Below are 9037 nucleotides of genomic sequence, written 5' to 3' on the forward strand. Positions count from 1 at the left end.
AAATATATTTGAAATCTCTCCAAAACAAGAATTATCTAAAAGCATGTTTTGTACTCCATATATATATATATATATATATACTTTTTATTTTAATCCACATACCCTTTACCCAATTCCCCTCAAACAATATACAATATCAAAATAAAGATACTGACATTGCCTCAGTCAAGATACAGAACATTTACATCACAAAGATCCCTCATATTGTCCTTTTATTGCCATTCCCACTTCTCTCCCTTCCATCCCCTTTTTAATCCCTGGCTTTCGCTAAAATGTTCTATATCTCTTCAATTTTGCCAATTGAAGAATGTTATATAAATGAAAATCACACAGTATGTATCTTTTGGGATTGTTTTTATTTTTGTTTTCCACTCAGCATAGTTCCTGGAGATCTATCCAGCTTATTCATGTGTTAATAATTCATTCCTTTTATATTCTGAGTAATATTATAGGGCATGGCTATACCACAGTTTGTTTGACCATTCACCTATTAAAGAATATTTGAGTTGTTACCAGTTTTTGGCTATTATAAACATGTATGTGCAAGTTTTTGGTGAACATATCTCTTCATTTCTCTGAAAAACATTTTGGCAGTTTTAAAAAATACTAAACATGCAAATAACATATGGCTGAGTATTTGTATTCTTTGGTATTTATCCCAGAGAAGTGAGAGTTGTGTTCACCAAAAACTTGGACTGCCTTTAGTAAGTAAATCTTAACCATAAGCTTTATAAAAAGATCAATATTGAATTGATGAGACTAGTCAGTGAAAGAAAAGGATTTATGACAGAGGAGATTTGTGGACTCTGCTGCTATTGGACCCAGTATCCATCCCAGTGTACTTCCATTCCAGTGCCTGCGCTGTCCAAGTGGTTAAGAGCTAGCAGTTGAAGGTGCTCTAATTCATATAGTTCTATTTTATATATATATATATATATATATATATATATATATATATATATATATATATATGTTATATATATATATACACACATATATGTGTGTGTGTGTGTACTATATATTATATATATATATATATATATATAATAGGAGCAAACCGATTTGAATTTTTAAATGGTAACAGTTAGCAATATTGCTTAATGTTGGGAAATGTCTAGTTTTGCTTTAGGCTACTCCAGATTAACCATACATGGTTCATAAAAAGGACCAGAAGTTGAAATTTTCAAAAAAAAAAAAAAAAAACAAAACCTGAAAAAGGGAAGAGAAAGATTACTGCATGACTTAATCATTCATATTCAATCATTTTATTAATTCTTTCATTTATACAATAGTATTTAAACAGCTATTATGCTCAGTTTCTGTGCTGGTATTAGTAACACACACACACACACACACACACACACACACAGAAACAAAAACAAAACTCTCTGTTTTAGGTTACTGTCAAGGAAACTCTTGAGCAAACTCACTACCTAGCTTCCTATATATTCGAATCTGATGAAAGACTTTTATAAGAGTTAAGGGTGAAGAGAAATAGAAAATATTTGATGGAGAAGCTTATGTCCAGAAGCTTTTAATATTTTCGTCATTATAATAAATGTAGGAATTTAATTAACTATTCATTTTTAAATATATTGTATTGATAGAATATATATACTGGTACAGTACAGTGTATATATTTATAGTTCTACACTATCATATCATTAACTCTAAATAAATGTTAAGATTATGTATTAAACACCTGTTTAGCATTGTTTTAGAATTAAAAATATGAAGTATTAGATGAGCTTTCTGGCCTTAAAAAAATTAGTACTAGTTATAGATTAAAAACACCCACATTAAATATAGAATAAAAGACTGCTTTTAAATGATGTACTAGTTATCATAGTTTTACATTACAATGCATCTCTCCCACTTTTCTGAACCTCTTCCTGAATTGCCTGTTTTCCTTTTCTGTTCACATTTACTTGTGAATTTGTTTCCATCACTCAAAATGAGAAAGTGGACTGTCACTCTGAAAACGGGTGATACTGTCAGAAGTTGCTGCCTCCGAAAAGCATTTTGAAACAATATAATGTAAGTGTATCAAACTCCCTATCTTTCTTGCACCTTCAACCTCATTTTTTTCCAGTCCCTGCTCCCAGCCTGCAAATGTTCTCAGGTTTCTTTTGTTCAAAAATTTTCTATTTTTATGAAAAAAATGTTCTTAAAGAACTTCCCAAACATGATTTTCACTGGCTTTCTCCATACAATGTCTTCCACTTATTGTCCAAGTTTTTAAAGAATGCCATATACTTACTGCTTTCATTTTTCTCTTCCCTCATTAATTCTTCAACATGTGTGTGAATTTCATTCTAGCCTTTCGTTGAAACTCTTAAGCACAACAATGATCGATTTTACTTACGATTTCTTTAGTTAGAAGTGACAGAAACTATCTTCACCCTAGAAAACTATAAATACTTCAGTTACAATGATAGAAGTTATATGCAGCTTAAAAGAAATCTGCAAAGTTGAAGGTCCATTAAAGGTTCAAAATATGTTCCTCTCAGAAATCTTCTTTGTACTATGGCAGGGTGACTCCTGATAAATCACAAATTTATGCCTCTGCAACTTTCAAATCCCAGAGAGTGGAAAAGGTCTCCTTCCTGATAGCTACTGTAATAGTTACGGGGCAATCCCATTGGTTCAACTCAGGTTGTATACTTGTTTCTGAATAAACCACTGGATCTGGGGTCCTACTTTAGGGCTGCAGTCTGAGATGGAAGTAAGCGCTACTTATAATTACAGTGACAGATCAAAATTACAACAGAATGTAGAAGTTGTGAGGCACCAAAGGAAACAGATTCAGGGTGGGGGAAAATTTATTTCTCATATTCCTACTGAAAGCCAACGCCGATAGCTTCCTCTCAGCCTCCACTTTCAATCTCCGACCCATATTTATACCCTTGACCAAATTTACCTTCTTGGAAAATCCTTCTTTGGTTTCTGTGACAAGATGATTTTGGGGTTTCATTACAACCTTTTTGACTGCCTCTTCTTTGTTTTCTTTCTCTTTACTCAAAGAGAATATCTACGTTTTTATCTTTTTACATCCTACAAATGTAAAATAAAGTCACATGGAAAATTCATTTTTAAAATTCCCATTTTGTCAGTTTGTCTGATAAAGAATCACCATAGCACCTGATTTCAGCTCCATATATCCCAGTTCGCCCTCCTCAGAGCTGGGCTAAGTAAATAAGAATTGATTTGATGCCTGAGGCACTGAGACTTTTGAAGGTGACACAACCTGTGGTCTCCTGGACCACAGGATCGGACTCTAGTTCACGGTGCTTTCTCCTCACTGTATCAGGTTCCCTCCCAGAGGAGCCAGCAGTTCTTGGCGGTAGCACTCAGTTTCTCTCTTCTCTCCAGCTGACCAAACCTTTTTCTGTAGCAGTTAATTTTTCCAACTACTAATAGAATAAAGAAAGTTTTCTAGAACAAAGCCAAAAACAAGAACAGATTCTCAGGCCCAACTCCCAGAGACTTGAATTCAGTAGAATTAAGGTGAACTCGAGACTCTGCCTTTTTATTAAGTAGCACTCCATAAGAATATAGCACTATTTAAAGATAATGCCCTAGAGAAAGGGATTGCTGCATGTTTCAGTTTGTTGCCTCATGTGAGTTTTAGACAGAAACTGGATTAGAGTTAATTAATGATTGGATTTTATGACAATATTCTATGATGTTGGTTACATATCTATCTGCTTTTGGGACAAGATGCACGGAAGGCAGGGCAGTCATCATGCTGTGACCACTGCAGAGCCTGACCGACTGAGTCTGGAATTGTCAAAACTTCCCCCTTCTGGAGGAAGATGAGCCATAAAAGGACATGCATGGTGAAAACACTTTTTTCCCCCTTTAAATTTACCTTACATTTGTACTTAAGCACAAGTAAGAACTCATTTAGCAAATCCAATTTCTGCACTCTATTATACATTTCCTGAGAGAGATAATTTTGTCATGAAACAATGTAAGGATAAATGTTTCTTTTGCCTCTACCTTAAGTTGCTTTGCTTGTGACTTGAATGAAATGAAAAAGGAATGAAAATATAGGCATAGGAGAGAATTCATTTTCACAAATTGAAGTCTTGTGGACAATGATGTTATAAAGCTTCAGCAAAAGCAGAAAAATCCCCCTTTTGTAGGAGTGGATTTTTCATTGGTTTCTAAGAGGCTGTGTGTTTTGGTAACAAAGGAGCATGGGCTTTAGAGCTACTCGTTCCCACAGCTGAATCTTTGCTCTGATAATTAGGACATTAGCTGCGTAACCTCTTGTCTCAACATCTTTGTGTTTCATTTTTCTCATTATTAAATAAAGACATAATAATAATATGCCTTACAGATACAGGGTGAATATGAGAATTAGTATTTTTATTAATAAAAAAGGAAAGACGAGAAAGGGAAGAGAGACAGAAAGAGATGTTTTCTTCTCTATCATCCACTTCCCTGTCTCTTTTCTGTTTTTTATTCAAAAGCAAAAATATGACTGTTAAAAATTTTAATATTGCCCCAAAGCAAATGAGTTATAGTAGTATCTCATGAAAAAATACATAACTATACAATACTTATAAAGCAATGCTCTACACCATACAAAACCTATTGAACATCAGGTAAAATATACTAGTAATCAACTTCTGCAATTGAAGTAGCAATGTTGGTCTCTTTTTTAAAGGAGAAATTCCTAAATTGCAAGGTGACATACATGTGAGTGGTGTTACATTGAAGAACTCTTGCTGAGGTCCCTTATCTTTGGATTGTGTAGTAGCATCACAGAATTATAAGGAATGACTAGTAATAATTTTACATTAAGAATCACCTACCATATTTGACATTATGTCCTAGATTTTTATAGAAAAAATAACTAAAACTCACAGAAATTTGATGACTTCTCAAAACTTCATAGGGGAGGAGAAAACCTAGATATCTTTTTTAAAAAAATTGGTGGAATTGAGGGTTTTTTAATTGAGATAAAATTGTCATAACATTTTGTAAGTTTAAGTGTACGTGTTGATTTGATACATTTATATATCGTAATATGATTACCATCATAGTATTAGCTAACATCCTATCCATCACATCACATAATAATCAATTTTTTGTGTGGTGACAACAGTTAGGATCTAGTTTCTTAGCAACTTTGAGGTTTATAATGCAGTATGGTTGTCTATAATCACTATGCTGTGCGTTAGATCTCCAGGATTTATTGATCTTCTAGTAGCAAGTTTGTAACTTTAAACGCATCCCCCCAATTCCCCTACCCCTGGTAACCCTATTCTACTAAGTTTCTATGGGTTTGGCTTTTTAACTATTCCATGTATAAGTAATATAATTGTCTTTCTCTGTCTGACTTATTATATTTAGTACAGTGCCTTTCAAGATTCATCAATGTTATTGAAATGGCAGGATTTCCTTCTTTGTCATAACTGAATAATATTCTATTGTATGTATACACTGTATCTTTATCTACACTCCCATGTTTACTGCAGCATTATTCACAATAGCTAAGATATGGGAACAACTTAGATTTTTTCTTTGTGTGTGTGCAGTGCTGAGACACGGGAAAAACAGCTTGTTACAGTAGAAAAAGCATTGTTTTAGAGCTAGGCAGTACTAGTGAAAAGTTCTAGCTCTTTCATTCACTAGCTGTGAGGATTCGTTTTCTTGAATTTCAATTTCCTCACCTTTAAAATAGAAAAAAAAAATCATACGTAATCTTATGACTTTGGAAAAGAATGAAAGTAATTCACATTATATATTTTAAGTGTAGTGAGTGTTCTATAAAGTGTAGCTATAATTTTCAGAGTCAGAAAATTTAAATTACATGTAATTTACATGTAAAACCGATTTAATATCTTCCTGCTTGGCCGAAAGGATGGTTCATTTCCTTAGTCAAGGAGTCTTTGCTTTCAAATGACAGTATCTAGCCTAACTGGCTAAAGAAAAAAAAAAGATGTATTTCAAAGAAACTGGGATGCCTTATGGAGTATGATGGTTCCATGATGGTTCCACCAGGGCAGGGTTTTCATTGTTTTATTCTTTACTATATCCCCATTGCCCAGGATAGCATGTGGCATGTACATAATGCTCAATAATTATTGTTAATTAAAAGAATGTGGGGCTACAGCAGTGTTTCTCAACTTCCTTTTTTCTTTATCACCCTCCTAAAAAGCCATTTTTAGATGTTCTTTCCCAGTCATCCTCCTCCCTATGAAACTGAATACTAAGAAATGAGATTTTTGTCAGGTAGGATTGAGCTCTAAGGGCCAAAAATCATTGCAAAATCTAATATTGCTTCCCTTGGAAACAATATTGCCTCCATTGTGAATGCATGCACTAGAGGGACTAGGAGAAGAAATTTTAAAAACCTAAGACGAAGCCACAATAAGGTAGTCTCTTCCTCTCTCCCTCTTTCTCTGTAAAGGGCCTTCCATTCCTACTTTTCTCAGAACAATGACTTCTCTCTCTTCCTGTCTGATCACGAACCTTCTCTTTTACAGTAACTCTGTCCTCATTCCCAGCTTTACATCATTTTATAGTCCAAGTTTTTAAGAGGCAAATCAGAGTCTCTCAGCTCCAATTCCAGGTGTTTTAGGAAACAGAATTCCAGATGCCCAGGATTTGTACAGCGTGTTTTTCTGATTCCATTAATTTCAGAAACAAATGAGTATGTGTTCATGTCATTCAGAAGCCAAACAGTAGTGGTTATGGGAGTGGAATCTCTCAAAAGAGGGCTTGAGTGTGTTCTTTAAGATGTGAATTATGGGGACAAAGAAGGAATGATTTTCATTTCCAGGAAGTAGTAAAGAATTAGCATAGTACCTGAATTCAGATTGTGGAAAGCTAGTATATGGAGTTTTTATTTTATCTTTTGGGATTTGGACATCCATTTCAGTGTTTCAATCCAGACATAATTAAAGCAGCATTTTAGTAAAATAAATCTAGTCATAATATAAAAAATTTAAATGGAGAAAGGAGATTCTAGGTAAATATAGATGAGTAAGGAGGCAATTGGACTAGTAAGGGTGTAAAGTAATAATTCTAGGAAGGTGACAAGTTGTAGTAGAAATTGGTCAAATTTTGGTGTCAGACTCTAGTCTAGTACTAACTCTATACTTAATTTATTTATCTGTAAACTAAATACAATAATACCAAATTTGCAGGATTATTTTGAGGAAGATTAATCGTAATGTATCTGCATGATGCATGGAATATAGTAGGTATTCTATACATGGAATCTTTCTTTTACCCTCTCTTTCACTCACTCTCAGTCTTTGTGTCACTATCTTTGTATCTACACACTGTTTTCTCTTTCATTAGCATAAGATTTGGGCTGGACATCGTAACTCTTTATATGCAATTTAAGAAAGGCTTATATTTCTCTAAGGCTAGCTGAAAAATCCTTCCCAGCTTTCACTTTCCCCAGATTCATTATATATTGTGTTTAATTATGGGATGCAGAGTCCTTGACGAGTCCTGCTGCTTCAGAAGACCAGGCACTATAGTTTCCATCAATAATGAGGAGAAAGCTAGTCTCTTGACTTCATTGCTATCTCTAAAACTCAAATGAATACAGCTGGGAACACTCAAGAAGCCACTGATTGAATGATTATACCAAAATTAAAGATCCAACTCTTATGTGCTGTAGATAAACTTATCATCTTTTATAGGACTGCCCTATTTATGTCTCAGCTTGCATTTTGGGAAAATGTGCCAATCTTAATGGGGGTTTTTGGTTGGTACTCTGCTTATTTCCTAGAAACCACATCCTGCCTAATTTTCAAAGAGTCTCTAGATTTATAAACACATAAAAACGTTAAAATTGTCATGTTTTCATGTTGCAGCAGAGAACATTACTAGCTAATAATGTGAAGTTTATAAGGAAACAGCTGGCATTCATAAAAAATGTAGTGCCAGTCCCCAAGGAATAATAATAATATAATATGATGACTTTATATATAATAATATGGCCTTTGTAAAGAGGCCTGTTATGCATATGATTCACTTTTTATAAAGATTTTTAATTAAAATTAAGCTAATATACAATATTATATAAGTTTCAGGTGTACACCATAGTTATTCAACAGTACCCACCTAACTCTATGCAGTGTTATTATCACATTATTGGTTTTGTTCCCTATGCTAAAGAAGTGATCACCATGATAAGTCCAGCAACCATCTCACACTGTACAACACTATCACAATATTATTAATCTTTCCCACCTTTTTAAAATTTGCAATTAGAGTTGACATTCAATATTTTTTTATATTAGTTTCAAGTGTACGGCATAGTGGTTGGACATTTATATAATTTAGGAAGCGATCCCCCTAACTACCTGGCACTATACATAGTACCACCTGGCACTATACATAGTGTTTTACTATATTATGATTATGTTCCCTATACTTTACATCCCCAGTACTATTTTGTAACTACCAATTTATATTTCTTAATACCTTCACCTTTTTCACCCTGCCCCCAAACCCATTCCCATATACCATCCTGATAGCTCTAATACCTATCTGGCACCATACATAGTTATTACAATATTATTGACTACATTCCTTATGCTATACCTTACATCCCCATGACTACTGTGTAAAAACAAATTTGTACTTCTTAATCCTTTCCAAATTTCATCCATCCCTAATCCCCACCCATCTTAAACAGTCCCTCTAAGATTCTTTGATACTTGTTTGGTGATGATGAACTCCTTTAACTTTTCTTGTCTGGGAAGCTCTTTACCTCTCCTTCCATTCTAAATGATAGCTTTGCTGTGTAGAGTAATCTCGGTTGTAGGTCCTTTCTTGTCATCACTTTGAATATTTCCCTACCAATTCCTTTTGGCCTGCAAAGTTTCTGTTGGGAAATCAGCTGATGTTCTTATGGGGGCCCCCTTGTAAGTAACTAACTGGTTTTTTTCTTGCTGCTTTTAAAATTCTCTCTGTCTTTAACCTTCAGCATTTTAATTACGATGTGTCTTGGTGTTGGCCTCTTTGGATTCATCTTGTTTGGGACTCTCTAAGCTTCCTGGGC

The sequence above is a fragment of the Rhinolophus ferrumequinum genome, chromosome 4 (assembly GCF_004115265.2).
Source record: "Rhinolophus ferrumequinum isolate MPI-CBG mRhiFer1 chromosome 4, mRhiFer1_v1.p, whole genome shotgun sequence".
Lineage (NCBI taxonomy): Eukaryota > Metazoa > Chordata > Mammalia > Chiroptera > Rhinolophidae > Rhinolophus > Rhinolophus ferrumequinum.